Source organism: Patella vulgata, chromosome 7 (genome assembly GCF_932274485.2).
Source record: "Patella vulgata chromosome 7, xgPatVulg1.2, whole genome shotgun sequence".
NCBI lineage: Eukaryota > Metazoa > Mollusca > Gastropoda > Patellidae > Patella > Patella vulgata.
In genome coordinates, this window is record NC_065885.2 from 44,060,463 (window position 1) to 44,081,793 (window position 21,331).

Here is a 21,331-nt window from a genome sequence, read left to right on the forward strand (position 1 = left end):
TAATGAATATTTTTATGTGGTATTTTACTTAGGGTTAAAGAGTCATCTGATTTGACCAAAAATGGCAATATTTTTTGCACCGTATTTTTCCTTGGCCCCCATTGGCTAATTCAGTTTTTCAGTCCTGGATTAATTCTTTATTGTTCGATTTGTATAAAACAAAGTTCATATGCTCCGTGGTCCAAAATGTCATTTATTTGTTACTGGTAAAATTGCCTTTCGGCCACGGAAGTGACGTAAATTTAGCAAAAACTACAATTTTGAGAGTTCGGTACCACTTTTTGAAAGCAAATATTATTTTTTTCAAATCTGGTATGACTGAAAGGGTGTGCCCTGTAAAGGCGCAGAAAACATCTGACTCACTTATTTTAATTTCGATTTCGTTTTCGGGTAATTTCGATTTAAAGGTGAAAAAGGGTGAAAAAATGAGCTATTTACAACCCATTCAGGCTTTTCATATTTTAATATATTTTTTCGCAACTTTCATAAACTAGTAGTAATAATCCATACGAAGAGAATGTATGTGAAAATTAGTTTGTAATATAAGCAGTTGCCGAGAAATGGGCAATTTTGCATGAGTCCCTTTTTACGCTAGTTTGCCTGTAAAAGTGTCAATTATTATTCGATTTTCATAAAAGTGACACCATTTGAAGGGTAATGTCAATTTTAACTAGGTCAAACTAATTTAACATTTTCAATGTCACCGGAAATGACGTAATTTGGGCAAAAAATGTATTTATAGCCTTCAAACCAGTAATTTATTCAAACGAGTCGTATTTGTTATTTGTTTAAAATTTTGATATTTGATTCCAATCAACTAATAGAATGAACCCATACGATCATATAGATATCACAAAATGGTTTCTAACTTGTTTAGTTGCGGAGAAATAGACGATTTTCAACAGGTCAATTTTCAAGGTTTTTGGTCCATAAAAGTGTCAATTATTATTCGATTCTCATCAAATTTCCAGTGTGTGATACCTAATGCCATTTACGATTTCATACAAGTAATTTAACACTTTTTCTGTCACCGGAAGTAACGTCATTTTGGCAAAAACTATTTTTAGCCTTCAAAACAGATATTTTATTCAAATGAGTCTGATTTGTATTGTTTTTAAAATTATGATATTTGATTCCAATCAACAAATAGATTAAACCCACACGATCATACAGATACCAACAAATGGTTTCTAACTTGTACTGTTGCAGAGAAATAGACGATTTTCTACAGGTCACTTTTCAAGGTTTTTGTTCTATAGAAGTGGCAATTATTATTCGATTTACATAAAAATTTTCACCATGTGCTGCCTTATGCCAAATTTATGATTTTCATAAAACTAATTTAGAATTTTCATTATCACCGGAAGTAATGTAATTTTGTCAGGATCACTTACATGTAACAAATGTATACAATGAATTGATATTTCCGGATTTGGTTGATTCTGCGTACATTTTATTTGATGTGTGAAATGCTTACATGGAAACCTGTTTAATAGTTTCATCGGTACCGGAAGTGACATATGTTCAAGGGTAACGGGGCACCGGTGAAACCCGTCATTACTGCGTCGCAGTTCTAGTTTTATTTTATACTTGATGGGTATATGTAACAAATAAATAAAACAAACACTTTAAAACGTGTATACTGTTATCAGGAAAGCCCTGTGTTTAAGAGACATCGATTGTCTTGGTTATGTGAGAATGAGTCAAATACGTAATGACATTAAACTCAATGCTGTAGTTGAATTATATTATTGGCCTAAAGGGAGCTGTTATTGCTTAGAAATTCCTTGTTATTCGTCATTCGCTTGTCATTCGTCATGCAGATTAGGGAGGTCGATATTTGGACAATCTGACAGGTTTCAAAATTCAAAGCAAAAATGCTCAAAAAAAATAAATTTGGTTTAGTACCGTACATTCTGTAGTCTATACATACACAAACTTCTTTCCATTTTTAAATTCATATACATGTAATCTTCTGAGTCTAGTAATTATAAAATGTTCAGATATTCTGGTTTTGGTTACAAATAGATTCAGACATCACGTGTAATAATTCAATTTACCTTCAGACACGTAAACCATTGGTGGTAAAACGAAAGTACTAACTAGCAATGATTTGTTTAGTCTCGGTCACCCAGAACCTCCTAGTCTTCAACGTATGCGTAGAATCATGGAACTAAATACACATTATAGTTCTATGGTAGAGTGCAATGACGTAGATCTTGTAGATTTTTGTTTTACGTGTAGTGCGGTCATTGATCGTATAAACTGACCCTGCAGCAGCTGTCATTGGACGATGAATTATGTTGTACATCGCATGCGCGAAATAAACCTCCCACAAGTGATTTCCGGTAGAAGCAATACCACGCTGCGCTTCCAAAATCTCGTATCTCGAATTTTGCTACTTTTCAGGAGACACAAAAAACTTCACAGATCTAATAATAACTGGCGAATTGAATGGTTCCTTAAATACATGCTAAATAAGACTACCTTCAAGGTAGCTACGAGAACGTAGCTAAAAACGTTGAGATATACTGATGTGTTTGTTTTTAGCTACGATTGGCAGCCTTCAGTTTGACATGGCAAACTCATTTAGTACACGCCCTTTTTACCATATCCTGAGGTCTGCAATTTATTATCAGGTCCAAAATTGCCTTTTTGATTGGCTGTTATAAAAGCCTAATTTAGCCCCGCCTTCAAAATGACATATTATACGGTCTATATGCTGTTTATAAAGATGGCGGTCTTAGTAACGGCTTAACGCCTCGATTTTAAATACGACGATTTTACCCGTTTCAGGTAGGATTATATGCTTAATTGTAGTTGGGTGTTGTAGAAATATTATAAATAACAATAATCAATCGTTGTTTTGATTAAAACTATTGTCAATTTTGTTTTAAAATGCCGGGTGTGAATCGCTCCCGGAGCTGCAACGTTATAGTCTATAGTTATAATATTATAGGTCATGGCCTCAATTCTTAACTCGAAACACGGAGGGTTGAGAGATTAAGGTTTGTTATCTACGGAAGTCCCATGCTAGATATTTTAATTACATGTAATAAAAGTTATGCCTTTTATTTAAAATAACGCAATTTGTTCTGATTTGGTGTCTATGTGTAATTTTTGTAGCTTGAGGGAAGGTCCCAGATATTTTTAGAGGATAAAATTGTTTAATTTTGTGTGAAAAGCCAATACAAACCCTACCTTTGCCCCGTGCAACTATCCCAAACTATGTTACACGTTTTCAAACAAATATAGCCTAGACTGCTGTACCCATAGAAATATGCAAACATATATAATATATATATATATATTTCTATGCATGTCCCAGCTTTGTAAAAATTGTGTCTGGAAACACCCGACAATAAGTTCCTTTACTTTAACATTGTATCTAAGTGCCACGTTCATAAGGTCACTCGATTACTTATTTTGGGTCTAGGTCCCCCTCCCCCACCGGACATCCTCTCGACATTTGCCTAACCCTAACCATCAGCCTGTACATACAAAACAGGGATCATGTACCCTAGTTTCAACGCGTAATACATGTATCTAACCCTAACCCTGTGCTATAATGGTTCTAGATCAGGTATCAACCCCTATCCCTAAACCTAACCCGGGGGAAATGTCCTGTTTCCATTTATTTAACTCAAAGTAGATAAAAGAGATTTTGACATACGTGTCAAAACGACTCACTATTTTCTGCTAAACAATTTAAACGGGAGAAATTTATACGTAAAATGACTTTTATTTTTTATCTGAGCTATCAGTTAAAGTTACCTTTTACGACGATTGAATAGTACAAAGTAAGCCGCCTCATACAACAATACCTAATATCGATTACATGTTGGGTGATTTTAGCTCCATATATACAACACAACAGTTTTCAGCATTGGTCATCTATCTGTACGAACTGTTGTAATGGTTCTTGGTCAAACCCCTTCCCCCAGACCCCGCCCCCCCTGCCGCAGGACATCTGCCTCTGGGCTTTCACCCCCTGGACATTTCCCCACTAGAACATCTGTCCCCTAGGACATTTACCCTCGAACTTTCCCTCCTGGACATTTCCACCCCAAGGACATCTCCCCCCCCCCCACCGTTAGGACATCTACCCCCGGGACTTTCACCCTCCTTAGGACATCTACCCCAGGATCTTCTCACCCTGGACATTTGGCCCCGTAGGACGTCTGCCCCCCCCCCCACGTATTAACGAAGTTATAACCACCCGTGATGTATATTTGGTCCAGGCCTTTATCCGTTACATTTCTGGTAGCCTATATTTGTGTCAAGGCTGCTGTGTGGGCGTATTATCTTTCTCGTATGGCCTTTTACTACCCAGAATTTTCAAGTTATTGAAATACAGGCTTTAAAATTTAGAAAAGAATAAATTAATGGCCCTATTACGCTTCCGTAGAATTAACAGAGGGAGTCGAAAGAGTATTGCGTTTATACTCAGCTCTGATAAAAAACAAAAACATGTCTTCTCTTCATAAACTGGCAGTATTGACCTAAATAAATGAATGAGTTTATGTTGTTAATAGCACGTCGACACCGTAAATCATGTCAATCTACGTGTTATCGCCGATAATCTGCTTATGTTCTGGGAGTACCCCTAAGTGATCGGATAGGCTGCTCCCACACCTTGTCAATAAGATAGCAGAGAATGGGACTCGAACCCTCAACACCATTGATGGCAGACCAAGGCGTAGCCTATCGGCCACCCGACCTCTCCCCAAGAGTCGTCTTCTACGACACGCTAGGAATGGGCCGATGGACACATTCTACTATCTAACTCTGTATTATAATTGACCAGTAAAATAATGCACTGTAAAAAATGTATATTTATTTCACATTGTTTCTTGAAGTACCTCGTAACGTTCAGGGTTCTAAAGGGTGGGGTGGGGGGAGTGGCGTCGCCGGGGGGGGGGGGGCAACCTGTCTTTCAAAATTTTCTGGTAGAGGCCCCCTACCCTAGTTGAAGCTCGTGCCTTTGTCCCCTTAACCTTGGACTTTGCCCCTCCAATCACCGACGGCTAGCGCCGCCACTGGGGGTGGGGGGGCAGAGATGTTCCAGAGGGAATTTTTTTTTGTATAAACATATTTTATTCAAACAACATGAATAGGATTGGGTAACAGGCAGAGCCTATGTGAAAACCCTCTCCCTGTATACAGTATAATTTACAATAATAAAGTATTTACATATATACAAGATATTTACAGTACATGTAATTATATTATATAAAAATGGAAAACTTGTAGTATAATATCTATTAAATTAGGGAATTTTAATGAGAATTGAAAATAATAATTTTTAGAATCGTTGAAAAAGGTTAAAATACTCATGTAAGGTCTTAAAAATGGTAATATTTTCAGCAACGAAAAGATTATTTGATCCAAATAACAAATGATTGCTATTTCTGTATTCGAGAGGCAAAGTGTTTATCGTTCTGCGGCGTGCATCTGAGTGGTTTGTACATATGAAAAGAAAATGTTCAATATCTTCAAATGGATGACCACAAGTACAAGCTGGTTCATCTGATATATGTCTCAAAAACAAGTGGCCTTTAAGATCGCTACATCGGATTCTGAATTTTGAATGAATAATTTCGTTTTTTCGCGAACCAAAAAAATAATATATCGGAATGTTTGTGTCATTTTTGGAAAGTTTTTGTTTAAAGCCAGATAGTGATGTTGTTCTATGAACCGAGGTGTCTAACTGGTTCCATTCCCTGATGGGGGACGGTATAAATGTATTAGAAAAGAGATGTGTTCGGGATTTAAATTCCGTAAAATCATTATGGTTCCTTAATGAATATGGTAATGTTGGAGATTTTTCAAAAAGTTTTAAAAGGTATTTAGGAACAATATTATTGAAGACTTTGTACATAAGATGCAATTTGTGACGCTTCCGTCTCTCCATCAAAGGAATAAAACCAGTTTCTCTGTACAGTGATTCGTGACTGGTTCCTTTAACCGCCCCGCAAATAGTCCTAAGTGCATCAAGTTGAAGGCTTTCTAATTTATTAGCTAGTACATTTGAACAACCGTCCCAAATACTATCCGCGTATTCAAAATGAGGCAAAATAAAGGAAGAGAAGAGGGTGTAAAGGCTGACCCTGACAAAATTTCTACACTTAAAAACTGGCCGATTCCTTCTAATGTTTCTGAAATCCGTAGCTTTTTAGGTTTTTGTGGGTATTTTAGAAGATATATTAAAGATTACTCAAAAATAGCTAAACCATTAACTGATTTACTTGTTGGTGAGCCTACTTCCAAGAAATATTCAAAATCATCTGTTAATTCTTTTCAGTGGTTACCAGAACATCAGGAAGCTTTCGATACTTTAATTTCATGTTTAACCTCAGCACCAGTTTTAGCTTATGCCGATTTTTCATTACCTTTCGAACTTTTCACGGATGCCAGTTCTCATGGTTTAGGTGCAATTTTGTATCAAGTTCAAGATGGAAGAAGACGTGTTATTGCTTATGCTAGCCGTACATTATCTAAATCTGAAAGACATTATCCAGCACATAAACTTGAATTCCTGGCATTAAAATGGGCAGTGACCAAGAAATTTCACGATTATTTATATGGCAACAAATTCATAGTAAAGACAGACAACAACCCATTGACATATGTACTTTCTTCAGCTAAATTGGATGCTACTGGGCATAGATGGTTAGCCGATCTTTCAGCTTATGATTTTTCTTTAGAATATTTACCTGGTATTCATAATGTTGCAGCTGATGCTTTGTCAAGACTCCCTGTTTCAAATCTTGATAATTCTGTTGTATCTGCTATAATTAATTTCACTGACGTTGATCTTGGTAAAATTGAAACTTTTTCTTTTAGTCAGAATGTTCTAGATTGTGTTGTTTCTTCTATTGTTGGTTTTCCTGTGGAATATTCAAATTTAATGGATAAGTCAAGAGTTTTCAAGGCTCAACAAGATTGTATTGGAATTCAGTACATAATTCAAGCTGTTAGAAATGGATGTAAACCTACAGATTTTCATAGTGTCGATAAGGATACAGCTGCTATACTTCGTTCCTGGGATAATTTAATTTTAAAAGATGATATTTTATATAGGAAATACTTACCTTCACCTTCATCTGATACCGTGTTTCAAATTGTTTTACCTGTTTCTCTTCGTCAACATGTATTATCATTACTGCATGACAACATGGGTCACATGGGTCGTGATCGCACGTTGGACTTGGTCAAATCACGCTTCTTCTGGCCTTCAATGTCGAAGTATGTAGAGGAGTATATCAGATCCTGCGACAGATGTATTCCCCGAAAGTCTCCTCAGCAGAATATTAGAGCGCCTTTAGTCAGTATTCAAACTTCGGAACCATTACAACTTGTTTGTACTGATTTTCTTTCTTTGGAACCATCTAAAGGTGGTATTGAGAATATTTTAATCATAACTGATCATTTCACAAAATTTGCTGTAGCAGTACCAACAAGAAACCAGACCGCGAAAACAACCGCTAAAATCTTAATTCAACATTTTTTCTTACCATATGGCATTCCTGCACGACTTCATTCCGATCAGGGTCGAAATTTTGAATCTAATATTATTAAAGAAGTATGCAGTATCTTGGGAATAAATAAATCTAGAACAACACCTTATCACCCCATGGGTAATGGGTTATGTGAGCGTTTTAATAGAACTTTATTAAATATGCTTGGTACACTCACTGAAGATCAGAAGATTAGCTGGAAAGATTATGTTTCATTTTTAGTATATGTATATAACTCTACAAAACACGAGTCCACTTCTTATTCTCCTTTTTATCTAATGTTTGGCAGAGATCCGAAACTTCCTGTGGATATAATTCTTGGTGACAATTTTTCTTCTGATACTAATTCTTCATATACACAATTTGCTTCTCAGCTACAAGATAAATTCAATTTGGTTAATGAAATTGCAAGACAGAACATAGAAAAGGCTCAACATAGATAGAAGTTTCACTATGATACTAAAGTTAAAGGCGCTAACCTTCATGTTGGAGATATTGTTTTGGTAAGAAACGTGCAAATTCGAGGAAAAAATAAATTGGCTGATAAGTGGGAGAATATTTGTTACACTGTAATTTCACAGCCTGATTTCAACATTCCAGTGTATATTGTTCAAAAAGATGGCACTTCCGAAAGACGCACCCTTCACAGAAATCTTCTCTTACCTATTTGTTCTTCAGGGCATCCTATTCCAGCTCCCCGATCGAAAGTGTCACAAGATACTACTTTGTCAACTGAGTGCAGTATTTCTGATGAATCTTTAAGCCAGGTTAGTGCGAGTGACGTAATTAGGGAAGTCATTCCTCTTTCTGATGCAGGTAGTGTTGTTTTTCAGTCTTCTGATGCAAATGGGTCTGGGGTTAATATTAATGATAGTAATTTGGTTTCTGATGATCACTGTTCTACTGATAGTTCTTTACATAAAGCTCCAGATATTTTACCACTGGATATTTCTTCTGGTCCAAGTGGGTCAGACAGTTCTTTTTCACAGCTTGATTCTAATTCGTCAGAGGATCATGTTCCTGGAAAACGTCAACGAAAACCACCGGGATGGATGAAATCCGATGCTTGGGTTTTAGGGAATACTGTTTGGGTTTGATTTTCATTGATTATATCTACTTTTATAATTGTCCCATTTTTGCATTATTAGTTCGGTTAAAGTAGAAATAAATGTAGTTGCTATAATAGTTTTTAGTTGATGACGACTTGGATTTGTTTATGGATAATGATTTTGGTTTTATGGGTTGGTTCATTATGTATATATATGTGTGTGTTGTTTTTTTTTAAAGTGGATTATAGGCTGGTTAAGTATGTTCGTGTCGGGACGCCACTCCTTGTGCTGGGGGGATAGTGTAGTAAGGTGTTTTAGCCCCTTTAAATATTTTAGTAGGGTGTTATAGCCACTTTAACTATTTCAGTCAGTCTCTATTGTCTTGAGTATCCAGCTAGCCTTTTCTTTCCAGTGGTGATATTTACTTTAGTTTAAAGTTTAAAAATGCTATTGTTATAAGGTAGTGAGCAGATTTCATTCCCTTGGAAACCTGCTTTGTTGATTTTGGTTACTAACTTCACTCTTCTATTTTCTACCCATCTTTAAACAGCTCTTCTTAATTACAGCACAAATTAATCATTTATTTCAAGGTAGGTTTTGTATTTGTTTGACTGGACTAGACATTTTAAACTATATAAATAATTCCAAACTATTAAAGTAAATATTAGCAAGTTAATAATAATATATATATAGAAATTAAATAACCTTATATTTCATAAGTAAATGTTTATTAAATATATTTTTCCCTCATGTGTAAAGTCTTTTAATTGTGATATCTATTTGTTTTATAGTGTTTCGTATTGTGTTGACTATAAAGTGTATAACTTTATAAATCATCTTTATTTTCCTGGGAAAAAAGCACCTGTCTTAGGGTATGTTTGAAATATGTATTTACACATTGTATATCTTGAATCTTTGTTAGAATGGTTCAATGTAAATAGATAGTCTTTTCATTTTAATGCATAATAATATAGTACTTATATTATAACAGAGGTACCGTATTTAATAGTTCACTTTTGTAAATAATCATTTTGTATCTTTTCAGTGTTTTTGTTATGTGTATGAAGTGTATTTTGTCCTGAAATAAACTGTTGTATTGTTAATTGGAGTCAACTAGTCTATACAACTTTACCCACGACCTGGACTGCCGGATAGTCTGTCTGTCCGTCAAAACTCCAGCTACATGTTCCTAGGATTTCTTATACTAAACCCATTGCATCCAAAATATTTAATTACAGAAACGCATTATCTGACATCAATGCAAAAGACTTATATAATAACCCTCTACCATGTTCTTGCTCTACGTCGTCCTTCCTTTACCCACCAGCTGGACATGTGGTCACTGGTGATTTGAACATAGTCCAGAATAATAAGCTACGTGAAATTTTGCCCAAAGGACCCAAATACCGGGAAGCGCAACCATTTTCATAGGATCAAAATTTCAAACTTATTATGGATGTCGTAGAGGACTACGCTAGATGACCTGGCGCTTGGTACGTTCGGGCATTTTTATGCGCGAACTCTTAGGTTTTTTTTACTGGCATGCGCACAGGTACTATTTCTTTTTCTTTTAACAAGTACCCAAATCGGGGATTTCGTGCGGAGGTAGTTCGGAGGTAAACAGTCTGTGAAGTACAAAACTTGCTACTGTACCTGTGTATCGCTAATTATAAACCGAATGTGTGAAGACAGTTCATACATATCACTCAAAAATTTTTCAGTACAAACTCAGTTGATTCACGCTCGATTTGCTACTAAACAAACCCATCGGTTTATTTTCTCAACAGTGTGACCCGAAGTGACCGCGGATTTATTGACCTTGTATGAACTTATCCATAGCTATATCCTTACACCGAGAGAAATTATCTAGTCTCGGTGAAAAGAACCATGGTCATCTGGTAGAAAATTACTTTTGTATTTTCTGGAACGGAAAACAGTGTTTTTAGAAGCAAACTAACCTGCCGCACATGAGGAAGTCATTATACTAATAATAAAAGGCGAGACCTCTTTTTGCGGCGCAGGCTTATCACTGAGTAGTAAACCGTCCACAAACAATAATATAGGAAGCCTAGTGACGAGTGTTGTGGTAAGTAGGCTATAGACTATAGGTTTGAGTCGAGATTACTCGCTTTCAGTTTACTCTGTTTTTGCGATAACCAATTATGTGAGAAATACCATACTGACATTCGGTTTTTAAAAGTTGTACGCGAACTAAATGCGTTTGTTAGATACTGACAGAGCAGCCCCGAGTCGAACAATCGCCGCCCGAGCTGTCTTCGTCAGCTAGTTTCACAATATCGTGCAATAGGTGTATTAATGTGATTTTTAGGTTTAACCCCGCAAACAATGCCAAAATAGTGTTTTCACTGCTTACAGAAAACTGAAATTTAAAAAAAAAATTTTTTATGAGGGTGACCCTCCCACACACTCCCTATCGAGCTGCCGCTCGGTCTGCGCAGCCTCATGCGTGGCACATACTGTCAACATTGTATATTTTTCCGTTTCCGCCCTTCCCCCCCACAATAATTTCACGGCTACGTTGCGACGGTACCAGCATACCCAGTTGTTGACACCCATTACATCACTCCTGTCTAACAAATCATAAAGCTGTGGTGTTACGGTGGCGGCATAGTATTTCACCGTAACACCACAGCCACTCTAACCATTCATAATACATCTAACTACCCCTTTACAGCACTTCACTCCCTACACATTTCCCCTCGTCCTACTTTCCCAAACGTCAACAACACATCTCATACATCCAGTTCGCTGATTAACCCTTGTACCACGTCTACTGGATCATCGGCCAAGAGGGAAGATGTTATCTAGGATACTCTCTTTGATTGGACTAAGTCTATTTTTCATTATAACACCACTCCATATTCATCTCTCATTAATAGACTTTCTATCTGTAGACCTAATAATGAAATATTTAAATGTAGTTTACAATATAGAGGCACAGTGCTTTGGAATTCTCTCCCATATTCACTTAAAAATATTAAAAATCTTCATTTATTTAAGAAAAATATCACTAGGCATGTTATTTCTTCTTCTTAACCTGTAGCCTATATTTAATATATCAACTACTTACTACATATTATCTATCATATTACTTTTAGTTTTGAAGTTAAACTATTTAGCTTACCAATATATATTTGAATGTTTTGTGTGTGAGTGTCTTGTTCTGTTACTGTCTTTTTCATTTCTTTGTTATAAAGGGCAAAATTGTAAACAGGCCCTAAGCCTAATTTTTCACCTTTGAAAATAAAGATATTATTATTATTATTATCAGTCGTTTACTTAAACGAAGAATATACATGCAACGTTTGTCTGTTGACACTAGGCCTAAGTCTATTTTCAATGATGTTAGCATTGTTGAAAATCTCAATGCCTTGCATGACAAGTATGTCATTGTTCCGGCTGACAAGGCGTCCAATAACATAGTGTTTATATGTTAACGACATTATTTTGACTGTCTGTTCAAAGAACTTAATTTCGGGAAACCAATCGACAGTGCTACATATAAACGATCTACTCTTAGTAAGGATGAAATTATATCCAATCACAAATCTGTACTCATTTCATTTGGTACTCCGTGTGGAGATACCTATACAGATTTGCCCTTGTTATATTTGATACCTAAACTACATCAAAATCCCTACAAGCAACGTTTTATAGCAGGTTCATCCCGTTTTTCCACAAAACCACTTTCAAAAGTATTGAAATCTATACTAACGGCTGTTAAAGAGGGTATTCAAAAATACTGTGACAAAATATACTCTCGTAGTGGTATAAATCAAATGTGGATATTGAAAAATTCCAAAGAATTACTTGATGGTTTGCAATCTAGATCCCTTGCTTCAGTCTCATCTATTCAAACGTTTTACTTTTCTACTTTGTACACTAAAATTCCCCATAGTAAATTAAAAGCCCGGTTGAAAGACATTATTCACAGTGTCTTTTCGTCGAAATCAAGTACTGCTAGATATCAATATTTAGTTGTAAATTACAATTCCACATATTTCGTTAAGAATCACAGTGATTCCAAAAACAAATTCACGGTCATCAAGATAATTCAGATGTTGGATTTTTTAATTGATAACATCTTTGTTGATTTTGGAGGGGAAATATATCAGCAAGTGTTTGGCATCCCCATTTGCACCTTTGCTTGCTGATCTGTTTCTCTATTCGTACGAAGCCGATTACATTACAGACGCTCGTAAAACTAATAAACGATCAGTCAGACTTTTTAATTTCACTTATCGATATATCGATGACGTTTTATCACTTAAAAATCCTAAATTTAGTGATTATGTAGAATTCATATATCCTGATGAGCTCGAAATTAAAAACACCACTGACAGTGACAAATACGCTTCCTACTTGGATCTGCGTCTCGATTTTGACAATTGCCATAAACTGAGTGTTAAATTGTACGATAAACGTGATGACTTTGACTTTCCGATTGTTAACTTTCCATTTATTAGTAGTAACATTCCAATATCACCAGCTTATGGAGTGTTTGTGTCTCAGCTAATTCGTTACGCGAGAGCTTGTTCCTTTTATTCTGATTTAAGTAGATCGAGGCATTTGTCATTAAGCTTCAACTACAAGGATACACTAAACTTATTAAAACCTTTAATTGTTTTATGGCCGTCATATTGATTTGATTGGTAAATATAACGTGTCTAGATATATTTAATTGACACGTATACTATTACTATCTCCCTGATAATGTCTACTACATCGTTAACACAGTTCATCGCGTGTATTTTGCATACCGATAGTTCATTGGCCAATCACGCTATTTTACCGACATTTCGCCTAATAGTTTGGATGCAGCTATGGCGGGTGTAGCGCCAGGCAGGGTAAGCTTACTCTTCCGGACACCTGTTACCACTGTTTGTCGTGTATTTTGTACACGAGGAGTAGTCCATTTGCTGATTACACTATTTTGCCTATAGCGTTTTTTTAGGACTTCGAATTCTGTCTTATGGTTTGGATTGTTCGTACTTGGTTTTATTTTATTGGTTAGTGTGTCCACCGCTTTACTAGAAAAAAACTGGATTCCCTATAAACCAACAAGGGAAATGCACAAAACAAAAATGTGAGGGTATCACAAACTAGCAGTCAAACGGTGACATGGGTGCTACAGCCTACAAATTCCAACTACCATGGGATCGATTACGTGCATGCCAATGTGTACATGGGACCCTGGTTTTATGTTCCATCGAACGACTAGACAGGCCCTCCGTCCTGCACCTATGACAAGCGGAAACCACGCCCTAAAATCCAAATGAGTTTTATCGGTCAACACTGGGAGCAAACATGCAACCTCCAGGCTAGCAAGCCAGCGCCTTACTCAGCCTCATGGCTCTCTTCTAATTACTGTGACAGTCCAGTCACATGACCAGTAGGGGTTATTAAAACAAATTTTTACAGCTTAGGTAAGATCTTTGGGATTCAAATGGTTTTGGGTAGATATTTTAGTTTCAGTTTCATATCACACGGCTAAGATGCCGACTCGCTAGCCTGGAGGTCGGGTGTTCGATCGCTGCATTGGCCGAGAAAGTTCATCATGATTTTCCAACATGGTTTCCCCTTGTCAGTGATGCAGGACAGAGGGCCTGACAAGGACAGCTGTCTAGTCCTTCGGATGAGACAAAAAAAGAGGTCCCGTGTATGCATTGAAATGCACGTAAAAGATCCCTTGGCAGTTGGAATTCGATATAAGAGTAGGCGATAGTGCCGCTGCCCGGACAAAATTTCCCTAATAGCACACTGTATGGCGTTAAACCCCATCAAATTTCATATCACACAGTTTGTATATGGGTAATTACATGTCATGTATTTATTTTTTTCAGTTTATTTATTAGATGCCATAGCAGTCAAAAAAAAAGTGGGAGAAGAAAGAGCTGAAGAAAGGATGATTACAGCATCTATGATTTCTGATAGGTGTTTTTGATGGGTGAGTGTTCAATTCTAATAGAAAAGATTGTTTTTATGGTATTTTGGAATTTCACCATAATGTTTGGCACAATATAGCTGGGTTGGAGCTGATGAGACAAAACTCCATTTCATTTCATTATTTTGGAATCTATAATTCCGTTTAGATAGATATTTTAGTTTCAATATCATATCACACACTTTATATATGGTAAGGTATCTCTATAAAGGTTAATTAGTCATGTAAATATGACTGTCTCATCTGTGGGGAGCCACGGTGGCCTGGGTGGGTAAGACGCTGGCTTGCATATTTTAAGATCGCGGGTTTGCTCCTCTTGTTAGCTAAGAAAATTCAGGACGGAGGGCCTGACAAGGACAGCTGTCTAGTCATTCGGATTGAACAAAAAAATGACGTCCCGTGTACACATTGGCGTGCATGTAAAAGATCTCCTGTCAGAAATCGATATAAGAGTAGGCCTTAGGGTCAAGGTACCCGGCAGAAATTCCCTCATAGCACACTTAATTAACCCAGTTGGAGCAGAACAGTAGGACGTTACACCCCATTTCATTTCATTTCGTCTCATCTGTGACAAAGCAAACCAGCACATTAAAACTTCCATTTTTTAACTGTCTGGTCAATTTTAGTCAACTAATACATAGTATGTTTTTTTGTCCCCCGCCTTTCGAAGAAAGCAGGGGACTATTAAAATGGGTACGTCCGTCTGTCTGTCTGTCCGTCTGTCTGTCCGTCACACTTTTTGGGACACAATAACTCTCTTCCTAATTGTTTATTAGGTCAATGCCTTGATGGAGTTCGAAGATGAGCATTTTCCGCTTAGGGTAAGCAGAGATAAGCAATTTGATTGGTTGATGCTTTGGGACACGATAACTCTCTTCCTAATTGGGCTAGAATGTTCAAACTTGGTGTATGTGTTGATTAGGTCAATGCCTTGATGGAGTTCGAAGATGAGCATTTTCCGCTTAGGGTAAGCAGAGATAAGCAATTTGATTGGTTGATGCTTTGGGACACGATAACTTTTAATTGAGCTAGAATGTTCAAACTTGGTGTATGTGTTTATTAGGTCAACGCCTTAATGGAGTTCGAAGATGAGCATTTTCCGCTTAGGGTAAGCAGAGATAAGCAATTTGATTGGTTGATACTTTGGGGCACGATAACTCTCTTCCTAATTGAGCTAGAATGTTCAAACTTGGTGTATGTGTTGATTAGGTCAATGCCTTGATGGAGTTCGAAGATGAGCATTTTCCGCTTAGGGTAAGCAGAGATAAGCAATTTGATTAGATGAGCATTTTCCGCTTAGGGTAAGCAGAGATAAGCAATTTGATTGGTTGATACTTTGGGGCACGATAACTCTCTTCCTAATTGAGCTAGAATGTTCAAACTTGGTGTATGTGTTGATTAGGTCAATGCCTTGTTGGTTGATGCTTTAGGACAAGATAACTTTGATAGAGAGTGATGAAACTTAAGTGTATAGTTGATAATCAGTTTGATTGCTTGATACTTTAAAAAAAATAAATGTGCGATAAATTAATGTGTCATCTATTTATTTTGGTATTTTGGCGGGGGACATCAGCCTCACTGTTAGCTTGTTTTATTTCTCTCAGTTAACTACATCGGAAAGATCAAGACAGTTGGAAAGGGCTATTCATATTATGGAAACTTTTTCTCACAGAGCTTGATAATCAGGCAAAATGTAAGTACCATACATATTTGTTTTTTTAATTAGTAACTAGTACTATACACTTGGTATTCTAGTTATTCTTCTTGGGGCAATGCCTAGGGCTCTCCTATTTCAAGTACTTGGCATGCTTGTTTTTTGACAATCACATCATTGATTTTCTTCAAGTTGTGATATGTCTATTTTTACAGTAAATAGTTGACCTATTATTAGACTCTAGTCCCAAATCTCATTACTTTTTTTTTCTGACCCATTTGATTTGAGCATAATAATCTGCCTGGGTCTTTAACTGGACAAGACACAATAAGTGTTACCAAAAGTTGAAACAAAATAGAGACTCAATCTCGATGTGGCAAGGGGGGTTGGATGTCCGAATGGTTAGCATGTGGGTGCTGTATCATACGGTCTGTCACTGGCGTGGTTTCGATTCCACGGTTGTACGTGACGAGGAGTAGGGTCGCCTGGCGAATCTCGTGGGTTTTCTCCCACTGCTAAATTTAATTGGAAAATATGTTAGTCCTGAAATGACCTAGTTTGTGTCGAGTGGACGGTAAACCCCATTTCTTTCGATGTAGCAAAATAAATTGTTTATTTAAACATTCTGAACCATAGAAAGTGTTCTTATTGTCTACTTTTTTATTTTTTAGGCTGGAACACCCTTGCAAGTGTATTTGATGTATGATAAGAACGAGAGAACCCAACCATACCTTTTGAATATTTTACCATTAATTTATTTTATAGTTCTGGAAAAGAATGCATTTGACCTATTTTTTTAACTATTTTTTAATTTGTTTTTAATGTTAAATATCCTCCCCAAACACAATTAGATTTTAATTCTCTCCAGAAATTTATGTATAATATAGAAAGTAAAGTGACATATAAATCACTTAGAATTTGGTCGGAAATCCTAAAGTATTTAATAGATCTAGAAAACAAATATATGCAGAATTACAAAAATCCCGTGACCTACATTAAGGTGACTTTCTCTTGGTTATCAAATGAAATAGGGTTTAATATCCTACCTTTCTGTGTTGTTATGGTAATTCTGCCCTACAACCTACTCTTTTATCAAATATTTCAAAGGTTTCTTTAAAATGAACACAGGAAGCGATGGGTGGCGGAATGGTTAACACGCGCACATTGGATCAGATCTGGCATTGAGTAAAATATTTAAATTGTCAAGGTTTCTTTAAAGTGAACAAATTGGGGGTGGTTTTGATTCCCCGCTTGTACGTGACAAGGAGTAGGTGCACCTGTCAAACCTCGCAGGTTTTCTCCCACTACGAAAGACCCCTATGCTCAAGTGAATTCTTTAAAGTGAACAAATTGGGGGTGGTTTTGATTCCCCGCTTGTACGTGACAAGGAGTAGGTGCACCTGTCAAACCTCGCAGGTTTTCTCCCACTACGAAAGACCCCTATGCTCAAGTGAATTATTGAAATAATATTGAACCTTATGTTAGTCCCTAATTGACCCAGTTTGTGTCGAGTGGAGACTAAACCCTATTTCTATCTTGCTTTAAAATACACACCAAAGGTGTTTATGAGACCTAGGTTTATTGTCCTTTGCGAACAACTATATCATCCCTTGCCATGTCCTACACCACTGACATGGGGGAACTATGCCGGTAAATCCAGATGAAATTTCTCGGCCAACGCCTTATACTCACTGAACCAATGTAGCTCCCCCTTGCTTATGACTTTTTTATAAATATTTTGTACATATTTATTATTTGCCATTTTCTCTGATATTTTTATTTCGTTTATTTTACAATAACCTGTAATCTTGGTGCTTTCATTATTCAATGGGCGCTCCTTTTATAACTCCTGCAATAGTGCATTTTTCTTTTGTTAGTAGTTCTGTGTATGCTACTTATTTCTAGATGCCTCACAAATCACTTGTTAAATGACTTTGATGCACTTTCAGTTTTTGAAAGTATTTCAATTTGATGCATAATTATGTCATTATATAACACAATTTCATTAGTATTGGGGGGGGGGGGATCACGTGGCTAAGTGGGTAAGACGCTAGCTCGCTAGCCTGGAGGTCGGGTGTTCGATCCCTGCATTGGCCGAGAAAGTTCATCCAGATTTTCCGGCGTGGTTCTCCCTTGTCAGTGATGCAGGACGGAGGGGCTGACAAGGAAAGCTGTCTAGTCGTTCGGATGGGACGAAAAACCGAGGTCCCGTGTACACATTGGTGTGCACGTAAAAGATCCCTTGGCAGTTGGAATTCGATATAAGAGTAGGCCGTAGTGCCGCTGTCTGGGCAAAATTTCCCTCATAGCACACTGTATGGCGTATGCCCGTCTTCATTAGCCCAGTTCGGAGCAGAACAGTAGGACGTTAAACCCCATTTCATTAGTATTGGAATTAATTTTCTGTTAACATTCCAAATGTCTATTAGTTTTGATTTGACAGTATTAATTTACTTTTTCCTATCATTTTTAAATAAATAATAATTTAACAAACAAATTTATTGTTCCGTCATTTATTAAACCTTACAGGTTAAACAGAGCAAAAGAAGAGGTGCTGCATGGGAAAGGTTGCTATACTGGATATAAATTGGGGGAAAATACAACACAAGTTTTTGTTAATGGTTATACACAAATTTGTATGAAACCAAACAAGTTTCATAAATTTCAACACAAGTAATGTGTAGAATTTCACACAAGTTTGTGTTGTTTGATAAATTTTAACACAAGTTTTGTGTTGTCAACATTTAACACAAGTTTTGTGTTGTTTCCAACACACGTTTTTTTTCAGTGTAGCTGGCCCCAAGCCCCGAACTGATGCATATCAAAATTGAAATGGAATAATACGCAATAAACTTATCTATTTTATCTCTCTACGACTGTCTGACTATGTGCAGACATTGTTACAACGTATGAAACTCTCCTCATTGGTATTGTAAGGGTTAGTTCAACCAGGCAACAGTTTTCAGTTCTGAAGCGTTTATGCTTATACACCACAGAGTAAAAGGAATTTTTCTTTGGGAAAAAAATAAGTCATGTTGATGTTGAGTAAAATAGCTAGGCCTTATCCAAACAAGGTGTATGGAAATTACATTTCAAATCTAAGAATGGAAACAACAAGTATTTGGTGGAATAGTTTCAAAGTTAACAAAACCTCTTAAAGATAGGTTGCCAGGCAACGAAACATACACCCAGAGCAACTAAATCGTCCGGGCAGTCAACAACTGTTGTCGCATATTTTTACTTCTTTCGGTAATGAAACATTTATAATACACTAAAATCTGATTAAGAGTAACAACTGTTGAAGTAATTATCAGAAAACCATTAGAATTTGTTTGGTTTTTATAAAGTTCTGCCCCATGCTAACGTTTAGTATACAAAACTTTTAATATCATGGATTTAGCTGTTCAAGTCACAAAAATTCATTGAAAATCAATATACTTGTTCGTCTCAAGCTCTTAAACTCTGTGTATCAATCTGACGTCAACTCTGGCAGTAATTATCAAAAATCGCTGAAAATCAATAGGCTTCTTTGTCTCATGACCTTAAACACCGTGTATAAATTTCAAGTCAATTGGATATTAACTTTGGCCGTTAGAGGGCACACAAGATTTTTTGAAGTGATCAAGGGCCATAACTCTGGCAGTAATTATCGGAAATCGCTGAAAATCAATAGCTTCTTCGTTTCATGGCCTTAAACACTGTATATAAATTTAAAGTCAATCGGATATTAACTTTAGCCTCTAGAGCGTCCACAAGCAATTGTGGACGCCGGATGGATGGACGGACGGACGGACGGGGGCGACGACAATATACGACCACATTTCAATGTGGGCGTATAAAAATCGACAATAATTTACGGCCTTAAATAGACCAATTCGTAAACCGTCACAAATCATATGCCGTCTCTCGGTCTCAGTCTCACTTCATTCCGGGCCGTACCATGCTTTATGTATGTTTTAAAAATATGAATCATGTTTTATAAATTCCCGAAACACACACACAACTAACATATTATGATTGTATGTGATAATTCTCAGTAGTTTTGTTACCGAAAATACTATAAAACTACGAAATTAAGAGTCATTCCACGAGAAAACCATGCAGAAGGTGGGAAGGTGGGTGTCGGCAGATCAAGTTCATCTCGGGGGGGATTTTATGGACTCCTCAAGACTACTTCACAGCCAGGAGGACCGATCTTAAAATTTCACCGTTATTGAGAAACAGCCTCTGGGTGATTTTTGGCCAATTTTTCCAGTTTTCAGGTAATTTTTCAGCCACCTATTGTAGCGAGTCTAGGGTTTGGGTGGAAATGGTTGTGATTGGTGATGTTAGTGGGGGTCTTCTTGTGCCCCAGTGTGAAGACCATAAAGTCGCATCTATTCTCTGGGAGTAATGATCAGCAAAATCGTAACATATGGCGACTAAAACCGAAAATATACACCTGCGGAAATTAGCTCTATTTTCTATGATGCGGGGGTAGGTCAAAATGTCGAAATGGTTTTATGCACAGCTCGACACACTCTATTGATATAAAAAAAAAAAATCTCTATCGCCTCTCTTCAATCAATGCAAAATAATAAGTCAAAGTTGGTGAATTATCCCTATTGTAATCTCTCGTTCTCTATGAAATGGCCAACTTCTTTCATTCAGGGTAAGCCAACTTTCTCCGTTTCTTCACCAAATCATTCGCCAGCGCTCGGAGGTAGCAGCCTGAAACCTGCTCAAGCAAAACTAGTCTCTTTGATGATGATTGGTATCCAAACCATGACGGCCGAGACCGCAGAAAATTGTGTTTTTTCTTCATTTTTGGCCATAGAATGTGGTACATATCCCAGATATGAGCAATGAAATGACTTAATAGATTGAAAGAGTGTACTACGGACATTAAGGCCCGTCCTTTAGCACATTACATAGCAATAAGTGAATTGAGAACCGAATGGGAGCTGATTTCTTGACGAAGTGGGACTTTTGATCTTGATAAGTCGATTCTAGATGGAAAGGTGATATGTGCAGCCCATCGCTACAGCCTGGGTCTCAAATGGAATATTCCAAAAGGATGTAAACAATATGCTGTTCATAATGAGGAAATGGGCTGTCAAAAGAGCCAAATTGCTACACGGCCTCAGGTTAGTTCTTCAATAAA

The 21,331-nt window shown here is 36.9% G+C and overlaps 1 long non-coding RNA gene across 3 annotated transcripts; it reads left to right on the plus strand.

Annotated features, from left to right (window-relative positions):
- Window positions 1-2,390: 2,390 nt before the first annotated feature.
- On the plus strand, window positions 2,391-18,685 carry LOC126828416 (uncharacterized). Of its 3 annotated transcripts, none has more exons than XR_007683035.2 (4): window positions 2,391-2,796; window positions 14,434-14,537; window positions 16,139-16,227; window positions 16,860-18,685. It is a non-coding gene; the product is annotated as an uncharacterized LOC126828416 (long non-coding RNA). The 3 variants fall into 3 exon arrangements; XR_007683037.2 differs by lacking the exon at window positions 2,391-2,796 and adding an exon at window positions 9,417-9,441; XR_007683036.1 differs by lacking the exon at window positions 2,391-2,796 and adding an exon at window positions 10,589-10,655.
- The last annotated feature ends 2,646 nt before the right edge of the window (window positions 18,686-21,331 follow it).